Here is a 27,821-nt window from a genome sequence, read left to right on the forward strand (position 1 = left end):
ACACACACAAAAAACAACTGCAGACTGGACTCTTAACAACCATCAGCCTAAATTCAAATGCTTCCAAAGAATAAAGAAAATGAAACAGTCGACCTCCTGCTAAGAAGAAGTATAAGAAGCCCCATCACTTCTTATACTACTGAAAAATCACAAATGGAATCTACTTTTAGCATATAAACAACGTTTATAGAGATGAAAAAGTAATTATGTTTATACTAAAAAATATCCTTATGTTTATTTATTTTCATAACACTGGCAAAAGAGTTTGGCCATGATTCCTTAGTAGCCATCTAGTTTTTATGGTATGTACATCTCACATGAGACATAAAATACACAGACGATACATGTATTCACTGGGAAGACACAGCTTCATTCTTCTTATCTTCTCTCATTTGAGTCGAAAGAAAATTTCAAGTGTAGTTCTGTGCATACCAAAAGAGACTGGAAAATTCTGATAAATATCCTGTTAGTTTTCTTCTCAAACCTCTTTGTATGAAGCTAAGTTTTCTTTTTTTTCTTTTAGTAGCTCTGGAGTTATCATCAGAGGTCTAATTTAACTCTGCTAACGTTTTTATATTAATATGAAACTATGGTAGCCGGCTTCTAGGATGGACCCTATGATCCTTGCCTCCTGCTGTCCACACCCTTGTGTAGTCCCCTCCTACCCTGGGCCAACCTATGTGATCAACAGAATACTGTGAACATGGCGGTACGCGGCTTCCAAGGCTAGATCATAAAATATATTGCTGCTCTGCTTTGCTCTCTTGGATCATTGGCTCTGAGGGAAGCCAGCCGCTATGTTGTGAGGACACTCGAGCAGCCCTGTGTAGAGGCCCATGTGTAGAGGAGCTGAGGCTGTTCCACCTTGCAGCCGAGTGAGGGAGCCACCATGGAAGCATACCCTGTAGCTCCCGTCGAGGCCCAGCCTACGAGGGACCTTAAGCCAGAAATGCCTCACAAGCCACTCTTGAAATCTTGGGCCACAGAAATCATGAGAGATAATAAACGACTGTTGCTGTTTTAAGCCATTACATATGAGGTGACTTGTTAGCGCTGGGAATGAAAAAACGTTGCCTGCCAACAAAGGAGGCCGCAGCTGTCAAGCCACTACAGCAGCCCCTACAGTGAGCCCTGAGAGGATTCAGGATGGAGACAAGCGTGCTGCCCACCACCAAGCCCTCAGCCACTGTAGCTCCCCCCAGTGGCGCACCCCGAGGGGACTCAGGATGGGAAAGCACAGGATACTGGTCCTAGATAGCTGAGGTGCATATCTAAGGGATGATTTCAATGAGCACAGACTCTTGCATCTTCCCATACATAGAAAAGTGCTCAGTGCTTTAACTTGAGGTATCTGGTTTTCTTTAATTAACAGTAATCTTTTGATGTTCCAACTGACTGGTCTTTGTTGCAAAAACCCCTGTATATCCTGGTTCCTCCCTCACCTCTTCGGACCAGTCCCTCAGAGCTATCCGAGAAGCTGCATCCCAGGCTTGAAGTCCTGAGAAAGACTGCCAAATAAAACATAATTCTCAACTTTGAGCTTGCACCTTTTTTTTTTTTTTCAGTCGACAGCAGCAATACATAACTAATACAGAGACTTTTATTTTTTCATTTCATTTCATTTCGTTTCATTTCATTTTAATTTATTGCCCCGCCAGGCGGCACGTGGAATCTTAGTTCCCCAACCAGGGATCTAACCCGTGCCCCATGCGTTGGGAGAACAGAGTCTTAACCACTGGACCACCAGGGAAGTCCCCAAGGTTTTATTTTAAAAATCAGTTATATGGTGGCAAAACGAAACTAATCATGCATGATATCCATTTCTGTGGTTTATAATTGCTGTACTTCTTGCACTTTTATTCTTTGGTTGTCTCAGTGCCTGGATACATTTCCGGATATTGAAAACTAAGTACAATTACAAAAATATGTTTCAGTCCAAGATCCGAATCTGGAAATTATAAACATCTGTAGTCTTAGTAGATGATTGGTTTATTAGGAAAGGATGTAACGCAGGAACGGCCAGAGTGTAAGGGGTGGAGGGGCAGAGAGCTGGCAGTGGGAAGCTGTGGGTGGGACACGTGGGTTCCTGTGCACTTACTGCTGAGTGAGGTAGGAAGCCACTATGGCTGCAGGGCAGAAAAGAGATGCTGTAAATTTAAAAACTGAAAATTAAGTGTCAGTGTGGATGTGGGGACTCAGAGACTCCTGGGCACAGCGGCGGGTGTGTAACCAAGTTCACTCAGCCTGGAGGCGAGTGCCTCAGAACACTGAGGAGTTAAGTGTGCAGGTGCTCCATCACATATCAAGTTCGTTTTGTACAGCGGCACAGAGAAATATCTATGAGACGGTACATCCTGGTAGCAAAGTGAATTAGAGTTTTCCAGAGAAGCAGAACCAGTAAGACGTATATGTGTGTTTACTGTAAGGAACTGGCTCACGTGATTATGGAGGCTGACAAGTCTCAAGGTCTGCACTGAGCAAGCTGGTGACCCAGGAGAGCTGATGAGGAAGGTCTAGCCTAAGACCCGGGAGACAAGATGGTGGAGCAGAAGGGCAGGAGCGCACCCCACGAAAACATCAAAATCACAACTAGGGGCTTCCCTGGTGGCGCAGTGGTTGAGAGTCCGCCTGCCGATGCAGGGGACACGGGTTCGTGCCCCGGTCCGGGAAGATCCCACATGCCGCGGAGCGGCTGGGCCCGTGAACCATGGCCACTGAGCCTGCGCGTCCGGAGCCTGTGCTCCGCAACGGGAGAGGCCGCAACAGTGAGAGGCCCGCGTACCGCATAAAAATAAAAAAAAAATCACAACAAACTGCTGAACAGCCACGGACCAAAAAATCACTGGAAGCTACCAGAAAAGATATCCTGTATCCAAAGACAAAGAAGAAGCCACAGCGAGACGGTAGGAGGGGCACAATCACGAAAGAATCAAATCCCATACCCGCCAGGTGGGTGACCCACAAACTGGAAAATGATTATACTGCAGGGGTTCTCCCACAGCAGTGAAAGTCCTTATCCCCACGTCAGCTTTCCCAGCCTAGGGCCTGGCCTCGGGAGGAGAAGCCCCCAGAGCATGTAGCTTTGAAGGGCAGCCGGGCTTGATTGCAGGAATTCCACAGGACTGGGGTAAACAGAGACTCCACTCTTGGAGGGTGCACACAGGACCCAGGGGAAAAAGCAGTGGCCTCATAAGAGCCTGGGCCAGACCTACCTGCTGGTATTAAGGGTCTCCTGTGGAGGCAGAGGGTGGCTGTGGCTCAGCATGGGGACAAAAGCCTAAGACCCAGGAGAGCCACTGTCGTATGTTGCAGGTGAGGGCAGGAGAAGACCGACGTCCCAGCTCAAGCACTCGGGGAAGTTCCCCCTCATTCAGCCGTTTTGTTCTATTCAGGTCTTCAACTGACTGGATGATGCCCACCCACACTAGGGAGGGCAATCTCCTTTACTCAGTTTACCGATTCGAATGTTAATCTCATCCAAAACACCCCACAGACAAACCCAGAATTATGTTTGACTAAATGTCTGGGCACCTTTGGGCCCAGTCAGGTTGACACATAAAATGAACCCTCTGGGCTTCCCTGGTGGCACAATGGTTAAGAATCCGCCTGCCAATGCCGGGGACACGGGTTCGAGCCCTGGTCCAGGAAGATCCCACATGCCGCGGAGGACTAAGCCCGTGCGCCACAACTACGGAGCCTGCGCTCTAGAGCCCGTGAGCCACAACTACTGAGCCCATGTGCCACAACTACTGGAGCCCACGCGCCTAGAGCCCGTACTCTGCAACAAGAGAAGCCACCGCAATGAGAAGCCCAACACCGCAACGAAGAGTAGCCCCCGCTCGCCACAACTAGAGAAAGCCCACGCGCAGCAACACAGACCCAACGCAGCCAAAAATAAATAAATATACATTTTTAAAAATAAATTAAGTACTGGCAGTACTTAAAATAAATTAAGTACTCACACAAAGTACTGGCAGTAACCTTGGTGCCCAATCCAAGGGGATTTATAATTAAAGTGTAGTAGACGAAAGTTTAAAGTATAGTGCTCACCAGTTAAAAGTAATAAACCTGTTTCATATTGCAACATGGATAAAACAGAAAATTATGAGTTGACAAGGTAACAGCAAAACAAAAATACAGCTGTCCCTTTGTACCTGCAGGAGATTGGTTTCAGGACCCTCAGCAGATACTAGAATCCAAGGATGCTCAAATCCCTTATACAAAATGGCGTAGTATTTGCATATAACCTACCCACACCCTCCCGTATACTTTAAATCACCTTTAGATTACTTATAATACTTAATACAATGTAAACACTGTGTAAATAGTTGTAAGTACAATGTAAATGCTAGTTGCTGCCACACAGCAAATTCAAGTTTTGATTTTTGGAACTTTTGGGGATTTTCTTTTTTTTTGGAGTACTTTTGGTCCATGGTTATTTGCATCCACAGATGCAGAACCTGAGGCTATACAGGTCTGACTGTAATCCTATTTTTATTTGCAACCCTAGAATGAGACCCAAAAAAATCTGCTCCCCCAAACCATGAACTGATTATGATATTCAACCAAAAGAGAAGGTTCCTCCCCAAGAAGAATGTGTCTGTCACCATTGGAGGTAACTTACTTCCTCTGAAAAATGATCATTGAAGGGAAATAACTGAATAATTATCTTGCCTTCACTTTAGGAACTATATTTCAGGGTGACCAAATAGGCCTGAATGATGAGAAAGGGCTCTGTTTTACAGAAGGATACTGTAACCAAAAGCGGGGTCCAGCTGTTCGCTGCTCAAAAGCCAATAAAGAGGCAAAGTTGGTGGAAAGGAAAGTTTGCTTTATTTTGGATGTCAGCAATGGGGGTGGGGCGGACTCCTGTCCAAAGGCCGACTCCCCCTACAAATGACAACCATGGGCAAGAGCTTTCATAGACGGAGGGAGGGGCTACGTGCAGAACAGCACAGGCAGCTCTGACGGTCATCTTGAAATCGGTCATCGCTGGTCTGACCAGCGTCATCTTGATTGTCTTAGGTACAGTTAATCTTCAGTTCCAGGGTCGGTTTGTTCCCATTTCCTTGAGGCCAATTCTTGGAATTGTGGCAGCTTACCTCATGGCTACAGTCTGGTCATCATGTAGTTAACTTCTCCCACCTGGTAGGAGTTTCAGTATCTATAAGACAGCTCACAGGATATGGCTCAGAATATTATCTATAGCCCCTGAGAAGGAACTAATGGTCCTTGACTATGCTTAATGACTAAACTATTATTATTTAGTCTTGTTGGACTGTTTTCCTTTGTTTCTGCATTTTCTCACTTCTCTGATCAGACTTATTCTTGGGCTAAAGTTTTTTCACAGACAAAAGGCAGGCTGAGGACACGGGGTGGGGCAAGGACCATAGGGTCCTGTTCTGTTTCAATACCAGCTAATTAATATGGAAAAATCATAGTACAAAATCACCATTTTGCAAACTCTGATAAAATAATTGATTCAGGCAACATTAATCAATAGATGAGAAAACCTTTGGGTGAAAGACCGATGGGGGACAGAGTGTCAAGTGTCATGCCAGAGGATACTTGCTAGTTGAAAGAGGGAAACACAATTCTTCCATGAGGGATCAGGCTCTCCTCACCACAACTCACCAAATCTTAGCATCGTAAGCAATGGGGCAACCGGATTATTTTGAGCATCCTGGTGTGTTGAAATACAAAGCACAAGACACTGCACTGAAGTATTCTTACTTCAATATTTAATATTTTTGTTAATATTTTGTTTAATATTTTTGTTAAGTCTGAGCAGGATCTTAGGTCTAAATTCCAGGTGACAGGAAGTAAAGGAGACAGGTTAAATGACCGCATGAGGGAGCAACCAACCAAATCTAAAGTGTGGGACATTTTGCAGGAAAACTGATTTGGCTTTCTCAATAAGACACCGGCATTTAATGCAGGAAAAGCAGGGAATTGTCCTACATTAACTCAAACAAACCAGCTGTAATAAAATGGTTTTTTAAGGACAACTGGGAAAATCTGAATATGTGCTGTGCGCAAAATGGTATTAGGGAATTAATTTTCTGATGTGTGACGAAGGAATTATGGTTCTGAAAGGCGCTGTCCTCTCTCTCTCTTTTTTTTTTTGCGGTATGCGGGCCTCTCACTGTTGTGGCCTCTTCCGTTGCAGAGCACAGGCTCCGGAGGCGCAGGCTCAGCGGCCATGGCTCACGGGCCCAGCCGCTCCGCGGCATGTGGGATCTTCCCGGACCAGGGCACGAGCCCGTGTCCCCTGCATCGGCAGGCGGACTCTCAACCACTGCGCCACTAGGGAAGCCCTGTCCTCTTTATTTAGGGTTGAGACGCTATGATGTTTGTAATTTACTTTTAAATGCTTCAGGAAATTATATAGAACAAAATAGGAAGCAAAAAAGGGGCAAAACGATCATTGTTGAATCCAAGGGATGGGTTCATTAAGTCATTCTCTGTACTTTTCTGAATATTTGAAAAACTTCACATACAAAAGTGAAAAGGGGTCTGTGGGGCTCCTGGGAAGAAGAAATTCAGAGGTTTTAGGAATCATTTAACATTTGAAAACTCACATCCAAACAGAAATTGATGGGTATAATTCTTACTGATATACTTATCTTTGCATTAAGCCTGTTTCAGAAAGACTGTTCACTCAGTCCAGGAAGACAACATAACTAACAGCTGTTTGAGAGAAATTCAGGGTCATGAAAGCAAACTGACCAGGCTCTTAGTGCTCAAGAGTGGATCAGACCAGGGGCCAGAAGCCTTGGGTTCTAACCCTGGGGCTGCCAAGTGTTATTTCCTCTCACTTGAGCCTGAGTGTTCTTACTCCAAAACGGGAGCATCTATTCAACTCCACGAACATTTCTTAACCATGTGCAGTGTTCCAGCACTGGGTTAGGTGCTGCTGGAATGAAGAATGATTCTATGGCACCTCTCATTCAGTAGGAAAGACAGACAGGAAAGGTCAAGCCAGGGAGCTCCCCGGTGGTCTAGTGGTTAGGATTCGGCGCTTTCACTGCCATGGCCCGGGTTCAGTCCCTGGTCAGGGAATTGAGATCCCGCAAGCCCCATGGCCAAAATTTAAAAAAATAAAAGGCCAAGCCAGCTAGGCGCTGATCAGGACTATGAAGGTGGACAATCAATGCACAGCAAAGATTACTCAGAATTCAAGCAGATACTACTGGTATTTTGTTATGGCAGCCCAAACAGACTAAGACAGGTGCATAAAATAAAATACATAGGATTACAAAGGAAACGTTGAAACTCTACTAACAAAATGTACTTCAGATTTGTGATATGTAATATACTAGCTCTTTTGTTAATGTGTTAAATCACAAGCTCTAGTGATGAATCTAATTAACTGCTCTGATTTCAAGGGAGTGATGAGTATAAATAATGTTCTGCATCAGATGCAATGCGATATGAAACGTCTGGAGTTTCCATGGGTTACACAGCCATTGGTACTGCTTTGGTTTGTTGTCTCATTCATAATTGAAGAGGATGCTCAATTCCAGTCGGAGGCTGGTGAAAATAACTACCTAATTTCTCTCCCAGCTAAGTTTAAGACCCCCTGAATTCTATCCAAGGACACCTTGAGGACACCAGTTAAGAACTGAGGGACTTCCCTGGCAATCCAGTGGCTAAGACTCCTCTCTTCCAGTGCTTGCATTGCAGGGGGTGTGGGTTTGATCCCTGGTTGGGGAACTAAGATTCCACATGCCCCGTAGCCAAAAACAAAAACAAAAAAACCCTCATAAGTGTGAAGCTATCTTACTTATCCTGAAAATAGGTATAGCACGAATGGCTGTATCTTTAGGATCTTGCTGAGTACAGGGGAGACTCATTTTCTTTGAAAGGCCCAAGTTTACTAACTGATTCTTTTGGGTGAGTTAGTTTGGGAGAAGGAGATTCACCTAGGCTCCCAGTATCTGCCTACAGCTGAGTTATTAATTGTACAGAAGGAAAACCACCTTTATAGTGGGGAACTATCCCAAACATCATAATGTAAATGACCACCACAAGTGTCCAACGTTTCAAAATATTAGTAGTAGGACACACTGAGATCACGTCACTCCAGACGCAAAATGTGTAAACAGAATAATCTCAAGTAAATAATCAGATAAACCCAAATCAAGGGACCCTGTACACAATTATGTACCTCTTCTCTTCAAAAATGTCCATGTCATGACAAAGAAACGCTGAGGAACTGTTCCAGATTATAGGAGATTAAAGAAGTTGACAATGAAATGTCTTGCTTAACCCGTGACTGGAGCCCAGCTTGAACACAAAGGTTTATAAAGGATATTATTGGGACAACTGGTAAAATCCAAACACGGAAAATATATTACACAATAATATTGTATTAATATTTTCTTGAATTTGACGATTTTCCTGAGATTATGTAAGAGAATGTCTTTGTTCTTAGGAGATATACCCTGTATTATTTAGAGGCAAAGGGGACATATTAGACTTAATGGTTCAGCAAAAATGTCTCTTTATATATTAGATAGATAAATAGGTACAAATATTGGGTGCATATATACACATATATACATATGTATCTATACACAAATATATACATATATTTCTATATACATGTATACACATAAATATATACATATATAGAGGGAGAAAGAGAGAGAGGGTTCATGAGCAAATGAGACAAAAATCTAACAACTGGTGAATCTGGATAAAAGGTATAAAGAAGTTCACTGTCCTATTATTGCAACTTTTTTGTGGGTTTGACTTTTTCCCAAAATACAAAGTTAAAAACAATTAAAAAGCCCACCATCCAGAGTCAGCTGTTACAAATGCTTCAGCTACTTTAAAAAAAATTTATTTATTCTATTTATTATTTATTTTTGGCTGCTTTGGGTCTTCGTTGCTGCTCGTGGGCTTTCTCTAGTTGTGGCGAGCAGGGGCTACTCTTCACTGCGGTGCACGAGCTTCTCATTGCAATGGCTTCTCTTGTCGCGGAGCACGGGCTCTAGGCACACGGGCTTCAGTAGTTGCGGCACGCAGGCTCAGTAGTTGTGGCTCGCGGGCTCCAGAGCGCAGGCTCAGTAGTTGTGGCGCACAGGCTTAGTTGCTCCACGGCATGTGGGATCTTCCTGGGCCAGGGTTTGAACCTGTGTCCCCTGCATTGACAGGTGGATTCTTAACCACTGTGCCACCAGGGAAGCTCCTCAGCTACTTTTATCTCTGATCAACACCAGAGTCTCTGCTAATTAGCTATAATGCACGGTAGAAATTAGTTTTCATCGTGTAGTCATGGCGCTCAGATGTGGGGATTAGCTGGGCTTACTGTGCAGGCCCCCCAGGTTTGAGCAGGGGATAAGAATCCAGCCAGTCCTGTGGTCTGAACTTCTCTGAATGGTACCCGGGGTTTAGGATTCTGAACCACCCACATGTGCAGGTGCTCACTGGAGGCGTCTGTTCCTGAGTCCCGAGACCTGACACCGGAACTGTAATCCCTGCATCCGCCCTGAGTGAACCTTTCAGAGAGCGAGGGTTTGGAGGCTGAGGCCCTACAGCCCGGACTACATGGACTTCCAGAAGAGACGTCTAAGGGTTGCTGGGTCAGCCTGCTCATGAGTGCACGTGGCAGAGTTCAGTCTGAGATGTGGTTTTTTCAAGACCTTCTCTTCCTCCTCATGATTGTTATTTTATAGCTTTACTGATATACATATACCTCCCATTTGTAGTCGAGAGGTCCATGAATTTTGTCAATACACAGTCCTGTGACTGCTATATTCGTTTCAGAACTCTTTCATCACCCCTAGAAGTCCCCTCCTGCCTCACTGCCCTCATCACCGCCCCCATCTGGACCACGAAGTACTACTGATCTGCCTTCTGTCCCTATGGCTTTGCCTTTTCTAGAATTTCCTCTGAATGGAGTCATCTCAGGATGTAAACTTCTGTGTCTGGCTTCTTTCACTCAGCATAATGGTTTTGAGATTCACCTCCTGTGCTGTGTGCTGTGGTTTTGATTCAGATTTCCCTAATGATTAGTGATGTTGGGCACCTTTTCATTTGCTCATTGGCCATTTTTATAACTTCTCTGGAGAAACGTCTCTTCAATTCCTTTGCTCATTTTATAAGTGCATTGTCTTGTGTTTTGTTTTTTGTTTTTTTTTTTTTTTTTGCGGTACGCGGGCCTCTCCCTGTTGTGGCCTCTCCTGTTGCGGAGCACAGGCTCCGGATGCGCAGGCTCAGCAGCCATGGCTCACGGGCCCAGCCGCTCCGCGGCATGTGGGATCTTCCCGGACCGGGGCACGAACCCGTGTCCCCTGGATCAGTGGACTCTCAACCACTGCACCACCAGGGAAGCCCCTGTGCATTGTCTTTTGATGCTGTTGTTGAGTTGCAGGAGTTCTTCATATATGCTGTATATTAGTCTCATATAAGATACATAAATTGCAAATATTTTCTCCCATTCCATAGGTTGCCTTTTCACTCAGTTGATAGTATCCTTTGGTACACAAAAGTTTTAAATTTGGATGTAGTCTTTAGTCTTTTAAAATCTGAAACATTTCCCAGGCCTTTCTTTACCTTTCATGACATTGACCTTTTTGGAGAGTACAGGCCCTTATTTTGTAGCATGTCCTCAGCTTGGGTCTATATAATTGTCTCCTCATGATTTGGTTCAGCTTGTGCATTTTTGGCAGGAACACAGTATCTGTGATGTTGTGGTCTTTTCAGTGCATCCATCAGGAGACATGTCACCAGTCTGTCCTATTATTGGAGATGCTGATTGAAATCTCTTAACTCAGGTGGTGTCCTCTGGTAAGTATGTAACTGATAAGCAATCTGGGGGGACAGCTTTAAGATTCTGTGCATGTTACAAGTATCCTTTTCCCCAAGAAAATGTAACCCAGTAGTTTTAACATCCATTATGATTCGAGCCTGAATCAATGATTATAGTGATGATTTGCTATGATGGGTGAAAAATGGTGACTTGGTTTTCTACTTGTATTAGTCCCACCACATTTATTATGGCATTTCAGTTGGCATTTTACTTTCCCTTATAATGAAAGAAGAGCTTTCTTCACTCTTCCTGTTTATTTGTTCTTCGATATCATTCTGATTCACAGATTCTTTTTTACTCGAGGTATTATTACATCTATAATCATTTTGATGAACTTTGTTTTTTGTTTGATTGTTTTTTGCATGTAACCATATATCTGGATATCACTCTGTATCAGTTCATAGAGTTCTTCCTTGTTGGTTTTTATAGCAATGTGCTACTTCATTGTGTGGACATGCTATAATTTATTCAAACAATTTCTTACATACGGACATTTAGGTTGTTTTGAATATTCTGCGTTACAAACTATGCTGTAATAAATAACCATCACAATTTTTTTTGTATTGCTAGAGGTAACTGAGGGTAGTACCCGGAAGTGCTATTTCTAGGTCAAAGGGTAAATACTCTGTAATTTTCTTAGCTATTGCTCAATTCCCCTCAGCAGAGGTTGGACCATTTTGTAGTGCCCACTTCCAGCCTCGCCACAGAGTGGTTTGTCAAGATATTGAGTTTCTGCTCTTCTGATGAATGACAGGTGCATTGTCACTTAGGTGTGTCTCATCGTGTGCAGAGAGGTTGCATCCTTCCACCACTTCCAGTAAGTGGCTCCTAAGACCTTATTTTAGAGAAATGGCTTCCATTCGGGCTCCAGGTGCGTATTCTTTGGCCCCAGCCCCTCTCTCCTCCCTGTCTAGACAGATGAGGTCTGTCAGACTGTAGGAATGGGATCGTCACTACCATCGTCGTCAAACGTGCCCAAACGTGAGAGGGCACTCAGTCCACCGGCACCAAGTGGGCGCATTTCCGTGCAGCTGGACAACTTGCACAGCCCTCCCTCTCACTCCTATCTCAACCTCCACAGCAACCTCCCCCAGAGGGGACAGATGACCCTCCCTGCTGAGTGCTGAGGCAAAGGGGCTCGGAGAGACGAAGCAGCTCACCCAGCCAGTGAGAGGAGAGTCCAGTCCAGAGACCATGAGCATCGAGTCCTAGTCAGTGCCTGCAAAGTTAGGGAACTGTCCCCAAGACTACTCTCACTTCTGACACCAGAGGCCAGCTCAGGGTCCCCACAACCACCGCCAAGTTCAGTGACTCACTAGAAGGACCCTCAGAACTTGCTGAAAGCAATTATACTCACAGTTATGCTTTATTACAGCAAAAAGATACAGATGAAAACCAGTCAAGAGAAGAGACAAATAGGGCGCAGTCGGGAGAGGTTCCTACTCAGCGTCCTCCAGGTAAACAAATGTAACTGATCAGGACACTATGGGGCCTGCCGGGGGACAGACCCCTCCCCCCCACGTCCTCTGCTTTGGCTCCTCTCTGAAGCACCTAGATAACAGTATCTGATGCACATTTCCTGAATTGTTTTACAGATGCCCAAACCACCACCAAATGGAAAACGTGAACTACAAGATGACCATGAGCACATAGCCCCTAGACCTACTGGCGCCTGAAGACTGATAATGTTACCAGCACTCACCACCAACCAATCAGAGAACAGTGCGTGAGCTGATCACACACCCTGGGACTCCCCTCCCTCACTTTGCCTTTAAAAACACCTCCCTGAGTGCAAGTGTTTTGAGCATTAGCTGCGCTGGACTCTGTCTGGTGCCTTACAATAAACGCTGCACTTTCCTTCACCACAACCTGGTGTCAGTAGATTGGCGCCCGTGGGCAAGTGGACCTACATTTGGTTCTGTAACACAAAGGCACTCTTATCAGGCAGGAGAGCCTAAGGGCTTAGAGATCACCTCTGGGGAGCTGAGGGCAAAGAGCAGATCTCTCTTTGGGCAAGGGTAAATTCTTTATTACACAATGCCCTTTCCTTGTGACACATTCATACAAGTGAGGGTACCTGCTCATGACCTTGGAGGAAGAGTCCAGCCTCTGTGCCCACGTAACTGGCATGAAGAAGGATCCCACCTGGCTCAACGGCAGGACTGGGAAATGGACAGCAACAGCCAGTCTGCAAGAAAAGTACAGTAGACTGGTTATTGAGAATTCACATCCAGTGTTTTTCTCCACTCATCAAATATGGAAGAAAAACGTCAGTTTGACCCCACCGGGCTCTTGCGTCAGGCCCAGCTGGCCTCAGTATCATTTCTGATTTGATTGCATCCAGAACCCATAGGTGGTGCCAATTTTCAGTTTGGGCAACACATAATTTTAAAAATAAAAAAAAAGGGGGGGGAATCTGAAAGATTAACAAACCTCTTTCTTCTATCGAATTACATTTCCCGGTTGAGGTAATGTTACAATGAAGATTGCCTTGCAATTTGTACAAAAGGGGTAAGTTCACAGCTTTATTCACTGTGGGACTGTTGTTGACACTTGCAAAAATCTTCCACCTCCAAATCAGACAAAGGTCAATTGAGAGGAGGCCGCCAAGCCTTACTATTTAGGGATGGGGGAGGGGAGAGGAAAGGAAGACAAATTCAGACCTGAGGGAGCAGGGGATTGGGGGTGGCGTGGTGAGGGGGGCTGGGAGGGAGGAGAAAAAGCTTTTTGGTTCACCTCACAGGCTTTCTCCACACACTGGGCTATCCTGAAGGAGGAGGACAGAGTTTGTTTTCTCTCGAGGTCCTCCAGCCCACCCAGTGTCCTTCTCAGGATTTCCATGCTCCTCCAGCCTTCCTTGGATAGGATGCCAGGGCCACAGACAGATGTTTTCTTTCTTTTTTCCTTTTTTTTTTTTTTTTTTGGGGGGGGGTGGGTCACGCCTTGTGGCTTACAGGATCTCAGCTCCCTGATCAAGGACTGAACCCAGGCCACGGCAGTGAAAGACCGGAATTCTAACCACTAGGCCATCAGGGAACTCCCTCAATTATATGCTTGGTCTGGGGCTTCAGCTGACACTCCCAGACGGGGGTCTGTTACAGTCTTCCAAATCTGGAGGTCTGTGGATTCATCCCAGACACCTGATCTGTTCAACCATCAATTTCATGGCTGACTCTTTCTCTGTGTCTTCAGTGTGAATGTGACTCAGTCAATATGACTCCCCATCACGTGGGCCGTTCCGGTCGCCCTGAAAGGGATTTCCCAGCATCTTGGGCTTCCACAGCTCCAGTTAGATACTTTCCTTCTGCCTCCAGTTTTAAGCATCTGGGAATCTCAGCCAAGCCTAAAATCAGAGGTCCTCATCTATCACCTCAATTAATGAACAATAAATATTATATACCCGGCTGGTTTCTATGTAAAATGTTTCTAGCACCAATTTCATTCCATTGTGCGAGGGGAGGGTGTTGGTGGCAGTAGGGAGGGTGGTTCCCAACACTATCCAACAAGTCTCCAGACACCAGCTCAGTGTCCCACAATTCAACTCTATTCTGACATTGCCTACTCAGAGAGGGCATCATATCCCACAGGTTAAGGGCTCAGTCTCACACGCCTAGCCCCTTCCCCAGCTTCGGAAACCAGGCATAAGGCCAGCTGATCACCTGTGCTTCTGACCGATTGGAGGTTCCAACAAGACCTCTCCTTGAGTTTGATTAATTTACTAGAGCAGCTCACAGAACTCAGAGAAACATTTAATTCGCTAGATTACTGGTGTATTATAAAAGGATATGAACAGCCAGATGGAAGAGATTCGTAAGGCAAGGTATGGGGAAGGGGCGTGGAGTCTCCATGCCCTCTCCAGGCATACCATTCTCCCCCCATCTCCAAGTGTTCACCAGCTCAGAAGCTCTCCAAACCCTATCTTTTGGGGGTTTTCCGGAAGCTTCATTTCATAGGCATCATTGATTAAGTCATTGGCCATTGGTGGCTGACTCGACCTCCAGCCCCTCTCCCCTCCCTGGGGGTGAGGGGGTGGGACCAAAAGGTTCAGCCTCTAATCACGTGGTCAGTTCTTCTGGCAACCAACTCCCACCCTTAGGGGGATCCAAAAGTCATCTCATTAACATAAAAAAGAACTTTCATCCTTCTAGTCACTTAGGAAATTGCAAGGATTTTAGGAGCTCTGTGTCAGAAATGGACAAGGACCAAGTATGTATTTAATTACATTACCATACCATGACCCAAATATCCTTTCTTTTTTTTTTTTTTGCGGTACGCGGGCCTCTCACTGTTGTGGCCTCTCCCGTTGCGGAGCACAGGCTCCGGATGCGCAGGCTCAGCGGCCATGGCTCACGGGCCCAGCCACTCCGCGGCATCCCGGACCGGGGCACGAACCCGTGTCCCCTGCATCGGCAGGCGGACTCTCAACCACTGCGCCACCAGGGAAGCCCCAAATATCCTTTCTTTAGGAAAATGCAGAATTGGGGATCATAAGTATCCCGCATTTTGTTTTGACATCAATTGATTTATTCATCAAATACCTATTGAGGGTTTACTCTGTGCCCAGCGCTATGCTGGCACTGGAGGCTTAATGATGAGCAGGGTAGGCAAGGTCAAAGTTGAAGAAAGGCACCGCTCTGAGATGGCTTTCAGTTATTTTTCATTCTGAAGGGAAAAACTCTCTGAGAACTGAAAACTCTACCTCTGTCTTGTCAAAAAATAAACTGAGGTATATTAAATGTTTTAAGAGTTTGAGCAAAATTAATTTGAGTCGGGCAGCATCCAATCTAGGAAATGGAAAGGAGCTCTGAGGAGCTGTACAAAATGAAAGCTTTTTATAGGTAGAAGGGAGCAGAAACAAGGACGTTATACTAGGCAAAAAATCCAGGTGGTTAGAGCAGGTTACTTTCCTTTCGAGTCTGTCAGGCAGATTACCTAACTAGTGCTAGGAGTCAGGCGATTCTAGGAATCAGGTGATTCCTGATTGACCGGTTAAAGATTCCATTTCTAGGAGAGCAGAAACTGTAATTAAGTTGTCTTGGTTTGGTGACGTGGGGCTTAACATAAGCGACTCCATTTGGGGCCTGTTGTCTTGTTTTTAACGGTCTCAACCAGAGGTGAATCTTACATCTTATAAAATTTATCTTAGTAGTATTTTTAATAGTTAAGCATTTTAAAAATATATAATAAAATATTTTTGGAAAAGATTACACAGTACCAGAGCATGGTAAATTCAAATGGCCCAGAAGGGATCACAGGTAAGTCAACCACTCCTTCCCCCAGAGCTGGTAGGAGAAGTTTAGGCTTCGGGCCTGCAGGGGGACCTCCTAGCCAGCTCTCCTTTCTCCTCAGGCCTATTCTAGATCCTTGGACCCGAGGGCTCTGGCATGCTGGGCAGAGGGGGGGTGGCGGCAGGGGTGAGACAAGTCCCCAAGAAAGGCCTTGGGTTCACATATCCAACCAGCTGTTTGGGGTAGGGATGGAAGTTACTCATTCTCAAATGCGTATGGATGCCAGACACTGGTCCAGACATTTAGTTGGGATACATCCCCTTCTTGCAGGGGAAGAGCTGGTAAGGGGTGGCTAGATGAGTGCCTGGTTTGAGAACCAGGGCAAAAAACCCTCCCCCACCCCACTATTCTTAACTGCATACTAAACAGCTTCATGTCGGCAGGGGGGCAGTGCAAGTCCTTTCTTCCCTAGTCACCTACAATGCGAGGGATTTGTAGCCACCATTGATTGAACAAAGGATCCCTGAAGGATGTTATACTCTACTTTTCTTTTTTTTTTTTTTTTTTTTTTTTTTTTTTTGCGGTACGCGGGCCTCTCACTGTTGTGGCCTCTCCCGTTGCGGAGCACAGGCCCCCGATGCGCAGGCCCAGCGGCCATGGCTCATGGGCCTAGCCGCTCCGCGGCACGTGGGATCCTCCCGGACCGGGGCATGAACCCGTGTCCCCTGCATCGGCAGGTGGACTCTCAACCACTGCGCCACCAGGGAAGCCCTCTACTTTTCTTCAACAAAAACTGACCTTGCAACACAGGAATCCCAGTGAACTACCCATTTTTCATCTTTAAGCAGTGCTGTACGCTGCCAGTTCTAGACAAGGAGCCATTTCTGATATCTAGAAGACTTCTTGCAGCCAGTGGGTTGGAGACGGGGCCTGGCTGTAAAGGACTGAGAGTAGAATTCAGTTACAGGGCCCGCTGTCCTGGGGTTGCCTCTTGTGCTGGAAATTACCTTCTGTGAAATGACGTTAAAAACAACCGCTCTTCACTCTTCACTCTTCACTGTTCCTTCCTTCCCTCCTTCCATTTATTTTTAATTGCGGTAAAATATATACAACATAAATTTTACATTTTTAAATTTAAAATTTTAAGCTGTGGTAAAATACACATAACATAAAATTTACCATCTCAGACACTTTCAAGTGCACAGTTCAGTGGCATCAGGTACATTCACATTATTGTGTATCCACCACCACCATCCATCTCCAGAACTCTTGCCATCTCACAAAACTGAGACTGAGTTTTGTACACTGAGACTGTGTACTCATTAAACAACTTCCTTCTTCCAGTCCCTGGCAACTACTACTCTACTTTCTGTGTCTATGAGTTTGACTATCTAGATACTTCACATAAGTGAAATCAAGCCGTGTTTGTCCTTTTGTGTCTCACTCAAAAGCAGAGCGTAGGGCTTCCCTGGTGGCGCAGTGGTTGAGAGTCCGCCTGCTGATGCAGGGGACGCGGGTTCGTGCCCTGGTCCGGGAGGATCCCACATGCCGCGGAGCGGCTGGGCCCGTGAGCCATGGCCGCTGAGCCTGCGCGTCCGGAGCCTGTGCTCCGCAATGGGAGAGGCCACAACAGTTAGAGGCCCACGTACAGCAAAAAAAAGGATAGTGTAATGTCCTCAAGGTTCACCTGTTGTAGCCTGTGTCAGAATTTCTTTCCTTTTTAGGCTGAATAATATTCTATTGCTTTGATAGACCACATTTTGTTTATCTATTGATCTGTCCATGGACATTTGGGTTGTGCCCACATCTTGGCTCTTGTGAATTATGCTACTATGAACCTGGGTGTACAGATACCTGATCATGTCCTGCTTTCAGTTCTTTTGGATGTGTACCCAGAAGTGGAGTTACCCTCCTCACTTTTCTTTTTTTTTTTTTTTTGCAGTATGCGGGCCTCTTCCTGTTGCGGCCTTTCCCGTTGAGGAGCACAGGCTCCGGATGCGCAGGCTCAGCGGCCATGGCTCACGAGCCCAGCCGCTCTGTGGCATGTGGGATCTTCCCGGACCGGGGCACGAACCCGTGTCCCCTGCATCGGCAGGCGGACTCTCAACCACTGCGCCACCAGGGAAGCCCCTCACTTTTCTTAATTACAAACTAAATGACTCTGTGCTGGGAAGAGAAACTCAGGATGAACATGCAGTCTGTTGGATGTTTACCACCAGTTTGATAACCCAGCTGAAGCTTTCTCATTTAAAAAAAAGAGAAAAAGGGATTTCACCTTCTCACAGTTTTGTATAAACTCCCACCCACTGACACACTTTCAAACATACCTCATTTCTGATATAACTGTCCTCCCTCTCTCCCTCTCTCTCGCCAGAAATTACAACCACCACAGATACCATACTCTTATTAGGTACTTTCCCTACTCACGTCAGAGCTGTATCATAGAAAGTTAGCCCTGAAAAGCAAATACCCCTTCACTGTAGGTATGGACTTTCACACAATCTCTTGTCTTAGATTTACGTAAAAGATCAAGCTCCATTTAAGAGAAAGAACAAAGAAAAGATGGTGACCAAAAATGCCTGAAGTGGATTAAATAAAAAATAGATCAGCTGCTCAAGAGGGAATAGGAAACAACTAGCAATTCACAGACTTAGAAAGTCAATAAACACAAGGAAGTGTGGTCATTTGCATGAATAACAAATAAATGGAAATTTAAAGTGAGATCTTAGTTTTACCTCTCAGACTGGCAGATAAAGAGACCGGTATTACGGAAGCTTGATGAGGCTGTACGGAAACAAACACTGAGGGTGGGGATGGAAATAACTGCAACCTTTTTGAAGCACAATTTGGCAAAAAAAAAACCCTATGGCTCAGCATTTACGCTTTTAGGAATTTGTATTTCAGAGGCATTTCACAAATCCATAAGAATACCCATACAAGTCCATAAGAAAACATGCAGCCTCTGTTCTAATAGCACATAACTGAAAACTTCCACGTTTCCATCCAAAGATAAGTTCAAGTCCTAACAATTAGCACCTGTGAATGTGACCTTATTTGGAAATAGGATCTTTCTAGATATAATTAGTTAAGATGAGGTCATACTGGATTAGGGTGGACCCTAAACCAATGTCTGGTGTCTTTGTAAGAAGAGGAGAGGACACACACACATACACACAGGGAAGAAGGCCAAGTGCCCATGGAGGCAGAGATTGGAGTGATATAGCCACAAGCCAAGGAATGCCTGGAGCTTCCAGAAGCTGGAGGAGGCAAGGAAGACTTCTTCCTTAGAGCCTCTGGAGGGATCAGAACTCTGTTGACACCCTGATTTTGGACATCTGTCCTCCAGAACTGTGGGAGAATACATTTCTGTTATTTTAACCTATCCAGTTAGTTATAATTTGTTATGGCAGCCCTAGGAAAGTAATACAGTAGGGGATGGCTCAATAATGATACATACACATGACTAGGGATGGGTGTGAGACCCTCAATCTATTCCTTATTATGCTTTGGATTTTTTTTTTTTTTTTTTTTGCAGTACGCGGGCATCTCACTGTTGTGGCCTCTCCCGTTGTGGAGCACAGGCTCCGGACGCGCAGGCTCGGCGGCCATGGCTCACGGGCCCAGCCGCTCCGCGGCACGTGGGATCCTCCCGGACCGGGGCACAAACCCACGTCCCTGGCATCTGCAGGCGGACTCTCAACCACTGCGCCACCAGGGAAGCCCTATGCTTTGGATTTTGAACTATGTGAATATAGTTCCTTTTATAAAAATAAAATTTAAACAATTAATAAAATATCATTCTACTTCTTTCCCTATAACCTAGTTGTTTGGGTTTTACTTATTGCACTTTAAAGTTACAGTAATGGAGGACAATTATATTGAGTTTTTTCATAAAATTTTGAATTGGAAAGATCTAAGAGATTCCCTAGTGTGGTAGGCAGAATAACGGCTCCCAAAGATGTCCACATCCTAATCTCCAGAACCTGTGAATATATTAGGTTATATGGCAAAGAGGAATTAAGTTCACAGATGGAATTTAGGTTGCTAATCAGCTGACCTTAAAATAAAGAGGTGGGACTTCCCTGGTGGCGCAGTGGTTGAGAATGTGCCTGCCAATGCAGGGGACACGGGTTCAAGCCCTGGTCCAGGAAGATCCCACATGCCGGGGAGCAACTTACCCCGTGCGCCACAACTACAGAGCCTGCGCTCTAGAGCCCGCGAGCCAGAACTACTGAAGACCGCACACCTAGAGCCTTTGCTCTGCAACAAGAGAAGCCATTGCAATGAGAAGCCTGTGCACCGCAACAAAGAGTAGCCCCTGCTCGCCACAACTAGAGAAAGACTGCGCGCAGCAATGAAGAGCCAACACAGACAAAAATAAATAAACAAATAAATTTATTTATTTTAAAAAATAAAATAAAAAAATAAAGAGATAATTCTGGCTGAGCTGGGTCAATGTAATCACAAGGGTGAGCTCAATGTAACCACAAGGATCCTTACAAGTGGGAGAAGGAGGTAGAAAAGTCGGCGTCAGAGTGATGTAATGTGAGAAAGACTCAATTGGCCATTGCTGACTCTGGCCTTGAAGATGGAGGGAATGGCCATGAGCCAAGGAATGCAGGCAGCCTCTAGATACTGGAAAAGGCAAATAAATGGATTCACCCCAAGACACTCCAGAAGGGAACACGGATCTGCTAATACCATGGTTTTAGCCCAGTGAGACCCGCATCTGACTTCTGACCTCCAGAAACACAAGAAAATAAATCTGTGTCGTTTTAAAACACTCAGTCTGTGGTAATGTGTTACAGCAGTAACAAGAAACTCATACATCTTGTCAACCCCTCGTTCTGTAGAAGAAACTGAGATACAAGAACACCAGAGAAAAGAATCAATACTCTACCCCAGATGTCCTGGTTAATAAGGGTGTTTTCACTATAAAATGTGTACACGAATAATTAGAGGATAAACTTCCTTTCACCTCGTACACATTTTGTCAAAATCAAACCTTCCTGGAACATTTAAAAAATGATTTGCTCTTTGAAAAATTCAGCACATTAACATTTCTGGAACATTTCTCATCTTAAAAGCAAAAATAAACAGTAGGGACATTCCACACTCACTCTCAAACCAACTTATTAAGAACCACTTTTTTAGGACTTGCCTACGTTTCGCCATAGTTTACCGTCCTGAATTGTAATTCCTCTGCTATTCCCAAGTAAACTCATTTTCCTGTTGAAATAACTGGCTCTTAACAAAACCAAACTGAACAACTTTCCCACCCAGCGGAACTGGTTTGACTTCCCTTCCTGGTAAAACTGGACTAAATTTCTCACTTCAAACCAATGCAGTTTTTATTCCAATGCAAATGAAGAGCTTTATGAGAAGAAAAACATACCACGCTGGTTCACACACAACGAATTGCATATGTAACAGGATTGCTATAAATTTAAATACCTGTTAATTGTCAAGAGTAATAAAAAGGTCACTTCTAGAATTAATGTGATTCTGAACCCTGTTATATAAGACATTAAAAGGTTAACTCAAAGCACGTTTGTAAGAAAACTGATAAGGGCAAAAAACAGTCTTGATCAAGTGGCATATGAAAGAAAATTATTGTTATTTTGAGTAACAGAAAACCAAACATACCCTAGAGACCTTAGGTATTTAGTGTGTGTTTTGTTTGAATCAAGACACATGGGAGTCTTACAATTTTAGTTACTTTAACCATGCTTAACATGTAAAATTAGAATAACCAAGTAAGAACAATGACGTCATTTTAGACTTTAAAACAAATTTCATGGTGTGGGTCAAAGAGTGCCAGCCTGGAATCTACCCTGGTTCAAGTCGGGGTTTTGCCATTTCTAGGCTGTGATCACCTCCCCAAAGTCTTAATTCTCAGTTTGTAAATTGGGGATATGCCTGGCCTCCTAACAGGCGCTTGTGAGCACAAAGTGGAATAGGAAGTGTGAGAGCAATTCATGGACTTGACTCGGTGCCAAGGACAGTCTTGTGTAGGAGGGCGGAGCTCGGAGTCGACAGGAGATGATAAGGCCTTGGGCACAGATACCCCTACAGTGTAAAACACCGGCCCTCTCTGGCAAAGAAAAAGTAGAGACCTGTGACAATACAAGCAGTTTCTAGTTCAAGTTCATAATCCAGTCAGTTCTTTGCACTGGAAATTGCCCTGCTGCTGGTACTGGCCTGACCTTGCCAGTGACAAACGGGCACCTTAATCTACTGCCCTGAACTTTCTGTGGTTTCCTCCTCAGGATGACTTTCTCTCCTTACTTTGTGTACCAGTTAGGATGCTTTAACAGGCAAGTGAAGGAAACCCTTCTCAAAATGGCTTAACCAATCAAGGGGTGCGTCATCTTGCAGAAGAGATCCAGAGAGAGGATGGTTCCAGTTAGTTAACTAATGGGCTGGAAAATGCTATCTTTCAGCATGACCATCCTCAGCTTGTTTTTACTCACATCATGTTTGCAGGATGGTTGCCCTAGGACATCCAGGAGAAAAAGCCAGACCAATTCTTTTTGTAAATCTTTTTTAAAGAAAGAACATTTCCCAGAAGCCTCCAAATGACTGCCCCCGACGTCTCATTGACCCGAATTGAGTGGTTGCCAGGCTTACCCTTCTACTCCTCACTGACATGCAGAATGGGGTGACCCTGGCAGGTTTAGACAACCAGCATTTTCTCCAGTCACACAGGTGAGGTTAGACACTGGAACAAAATCAGGGTTCTGCCAGTGTGGAATAAAGGGAACAGGGCAGTTGGGCAGGCACCCAACAGTGCCTGCTGGAATTGGAAAATAATCTTTATAGTTCTGTCTACGGTAATGGCATAGAAGTCGAAAGGGAAGGTCCATTATTACATTTCTTATCTTAGATATTGAAAAGACATCACAGACTGTGTCCAAAATGAATCTACTGATCTTTTCCAAAGAAAACCTGCTCCATCTACAATCTTCCCAACCATCCTAATTAATAACAACCTCATTCACTGAGTCAAAACCCTGGAATCAGCCTGGACTCCTCTCCTCTTGCACCCAATATTCTAACCATCAGCAAATCCTATTTGTGTTGCCTTCAAATTACATCCAACTTGGGACTTCCCTGGTGGTCCAGTGGTTAAGACTCCGTGCTTCCACTGCAGGGGGTGCAGATTCAATCCCTGATTGAGGAACTAAGATCCCACATGCTGCGTGGCGTGGACAAAAAAAAAAAAAAAAAAAAAAATCCAACTTGGGGCCCAGGAAACAAAGTGTGGCAGGAAGTTGGGGGAGAGGCTCTGCATAAAACCCAGCCATGCTCTGGTACCAGAGACGAGGGACCATCTGCAGGAGCACCCTTGGCCTAGAACGGGGTCCCCATGATGGGAAGCTGCAGGAGTGACACTTGGTGGCTCTGTGGACTACGGATGGGAACAGGAAGCCTGAGCAGAAGAGGAAGGACAAGGCCATATGGGGGCTGCAGCTGACATTCTGGTTTGTGGGCACTTGTGAGCTGCTACTTTGGGCATGCCCAGAAATAACTAAGGACACGGGGTGATGAAGAAAAGGGCTAATTTCCAATAGAGCTGGTGAGGCTTGTGCCAGGAAGAAATGCAAACTGCCTTTATTTTGTGCCCACAGGCTGGTTAGGCGCTTTGGTGCTAAGGCGGTTAACTCCAAATGTATATACAGGAAGTCCCCTACATACAAACGAGTTCTCTTCCGAGAGCATGTTTCTAAGTCCAGTTTGTTCGTAAGTCCAACAAAGTTAGCCTAGGTACCCAACACAATCGGCTATATAGTACTGTACTGTAATAGGTTTATAATACTTTTCACACAAATAATACATAAACACACACACACACACACACACACACACACACAAGAAAACATTGTTAACCTTACAGTACAGTACCTTGAAAAGTACAGCAGTACAGCACAACAGCTGGCAGCCAGGGGCTGGCATCGAGTGAACAGGCAAGAAGAGCTACTGACTGGAGGAGGGAGAGGAGGTGGGAGATGGTAGAGCTCAAGGATCACCAGCAACAGGAGACGGAGGGCTGAAATTCTGACGTTTCCATCAACCTGACGTTGATGGAAAGCACGTTCGCCTCTTTGAAAGTTCACAACTTGGTTTGTACGTAGAGGACTTACTGTAATGGAGATAATGTTTTGAAAATACTAAACCACTGTGTTTTGTTTCCCTCTTAAATCACACTCCCTGTCAGTCTTCCATCTCCAAGATTTTTTTTTTTTTTTTTTTTTCTGGTACGCGGGCCTCTCACTGTTGCGGCCTCTCCCATTGTGGAGCACTGGTTCCGGACGCACAGGCTCAGCGGCCATGGCTCAACGGGCTTAGTTGCTCCGTGGCATGTGGGATCTTCCCGGACCAGGGCACAAACCCGTGTCCCCTGCATCGGCAGGCGGATTCTCAACCGCTGCAACACCAGGCAAGCCCTTCCATCTCCAAGTTTAAGCCACCAACCTCTTTGCCCCAGGGAAGGAGAGCTTGTTTACTCCTAGAACAAGGAAGTAATTGCTTTGAGTTCCAAAGATGATTTTCTTGAGGCCGGCACGGGGTGAACAGGCATCCTGGTCTGCCTAGTCCGGACTACTCTTGTGGTCCTGGCATTATTATTATTATTAACCCATTTAAGCATCAAAGGTATCGCTGTCTGGACAATAAATTAGTCATCCCCACCTTAGAAGATAATAGTTTGAAAATCTTTTGTTGAGAAGAAAGGATTTTCTAAGTCCCTTTAGCATCCATTAACAAACCAAGTATCAAGTTTTGCGAAAAGACGATAGGCTTTTACTTGAGATCAGGGGTAGCAAGAAATCAGGGTAGAAGGTAGACCAGTGGTTCTTAAAGTGGGGTTAGCACCAGCAGCAGCAGCATCGCCTGAGAACGTGTTAGAAATGCACATTCTCAGGCCCCATCTCAGACCTGCTGAATTAGAAACTCTGGGGATGGGATTGAGTCATCTGTGCTTTAATAAGCCCTCCAAGGGGTTCTGATGCAGCAAAAGTTTGAGATCCTCTGAGGTGGAGAAAGTAAAACACTCTTCCTTCAACATTATGGGAAGGGAGGGAAAAGGAGAGAGCTGTAGGGCAAGCAAGTGGTGTGTGCCACTTGGGTCCTCACTTCCTCTCTCCCTGTGAGTGCTGAGGGCTGAGGTAGAAACACCCAGATGAAAAGAAGATCTTGACAAATTTAGGAATGCCAGTGGCATTCACACAACGGTGGGTGGAGGAGGAACAAAGTTTTAAGAGAGGGTCCATGTGGATACATTTCAACATGGTGCCAGGGCAGGGCAGTGGGGTGTAGAGGGAGCTGTCAGGATAGAAAAGTTGAAGCAGTAAAATGTGGCCTGTGCCTAGCACCTAGAGCCCCTGACGTTCCTGTGGGCCCCCTTGTTGGGATATGAAAAGGCCGAGTTGACCGGGGACCAGCAGAAGACTGGGGGCAATGCAAAAGAAGTGGGGATTTGGTGACAAGATGGCAGTGGTCGGAACCACAGATGATAGTGGTAGGACGAGTCACGCCATAGCTGTCACCGGTCCAGAAGCAGAATGGACCAGCTGCTATGCAGCAGAAACCAACGGGGATCCCGATGACAACACATGGATAGGCAGTGCCCTCCTCTATTGCTGCCTGACTTCTGCCAACTAGATGCCCAGAGTCCATCCTGGGGTGCAAAAGCAGGAAAGGGAGGAAACTCGGCATTTACACATGAGAGAGAAAACTGTCCACTTCCACTATCTGAGGAGGGCCGTCTGGAGAAGAACAGAGGGGCCTGGTAAAATCAACAACCTCCTGTGGAAAGTGCCTAGCATTCATGATAAAATAATTGAGCAATTTTCTTGTAGACTCTGATGAGATTAAGAGCCCCCGTGGGCTGCCAGACTTACTGGCGTGTCTTGTTATGAATCACCCGAATTGCTGACCATCAGGCTGGTGTGAACAGACAGTGTTTCACCCGACTGGCCTGTCTTGAAGCTGATGTTAACAAAATTATCTAGTAACCTTTACTTCCACCAAAAGTTTCCACCAAAAGGAAATATCTGAACTGGTTTTATTGGATGCCTTGTTCCCCTGCAGCAAGTTTAAAATAAAATTTTTTGTGTACTCATAATGAATTCATATCTGAGAAAGTTGTTTTCACATCTGAAAGAGATTGATTTAACCTAAAGCAGTGGGTTTCAGTGTGGTCCTTGGGCCAGCAGCATTAGCGTTAGTACTACCTGAGAACTCATTAAAATTCAAATTCTCCAGCTACACCTCAGGTCTAATGAATCAGAAACATGGGGAGGAAGCAGACTTCTGGCTACGGCCAAGTGAAATGGTTAGCAAATCCTCTGCCCAGATAGCAACCGTAAAGCTAAAAAAAACTGACAAGAACAACATTTAAGTGCCCTGGAAATTGACCAAAGACGTAGGACAATCTGAGAAGTGTTTATGTCTGAAAACTGCTGAACTTTGGATAAGAATAGTGGATATCCGAGGCATGCTTGCCAGTACTGCTTCCATCTCCTCCAGCCCAGTGGGTTGGCCAGGCCGTGTGGACTGGCAGTTATGGTGCTGTGATTAAAGGGGCCTCAATTGATCGGGTGTAGTGGGTGATGCTCACATCCAGAGGCACTGTTAATGGGAGTGATGACAGCCTTGCCTTTCCAGACGTATTACAGAAAGTCCTTCAGACTGAAAGGAAGTGACATCAGATTGCAATGTGAACACATGGGAAGAAATGAAAAGCACTGGAAATGGTAAATACGTGGGTTAATACAAAAGACTCTATAAATATATTTTCCTTATGTCTTCTCCTGATTTCTTTAAAAGACATAAGATTGTGTAAAGCAATAATCGTAACACTTTATTGTTGGGTTTACACTACATATAAATGTAATACATATAACTGTAATAATATAAAGGTGAGGGGAGAGAATGGACGTATACTGGAGCCAAGTTTCTATATTTTACCAGAATTAAATTAGTATTAATCACAATTGGATTTTGGTAAGTTAAGATGTTGCAATCTATAGAACAACCACTAATAAAATAAATTTTTAAGTAGTAAGAAAATTAACAGAGGAATTTAAATGATATTCTAAAAAAATTTTTTTAACACAAAAGAAGGCAGTAAAAGAGGAACAGAGAAACAAAGAAGAGACGTATAGGAAACAAACAGCAAAACGGCAAAAGTAAATCCAAACGTATTATTAATTACATTAAATTTGAATGGTCTACAATCCAATCAAAGAGCAGGGATATTCATATTGGACAAAAAGGGCAAGAGTCTACTATGTGTTGTCTGCAAGAGAACACCTTAGATTCAGAGACATAATTAGGTTGAAAGTAAAAAGTTGGAAAAAGATATGCCATGAAAACAGTAACCATAAGAGAGTTGGAGTAGCTATATGGATATCAGCTAAAATAGATGTTAAGACAAAGAAATATTACTAGAGACAGAGATGTTTCAAAATGATAAAAGAGTCAGGAAGGTATAACAGGTATATAATCAGGAAGGTATAACAATTATAAATATATATGCATCTACTACCAGAACCTCAAAAACATGAAAGAAAATGGAGAAAATTAAATGGAAATGTAGACACAAATAATAAATGTGGAGAGGGCGTGGAGAAAAGGGAAACCTCCTACACTGTTGGTGGGAATGTAAATTGATACAGCCACTATGGAGAACTGGCATGGAAGTTCCTTAAAAACCTAAAAGTAGAGTTACCATATGGTCCAGCAATCCCACTCCTGGGCATATATCCAGA

This window comes from Phocoena sinus, chromosome 4, assembly GCF_008692025.1.
Source record: "Phocoena sinus isolate mPhoSin1 chromosome 4, mPhoSin1.pri, whole genome shotgun sequence".
In the NCBI taxonomy this organism is placed as follows: Eukaryota; Metazoa; Chordata; class Mammalia; order Artiodactyla; family Phocoenidae; genus Phocoena; species Phocoena sinus.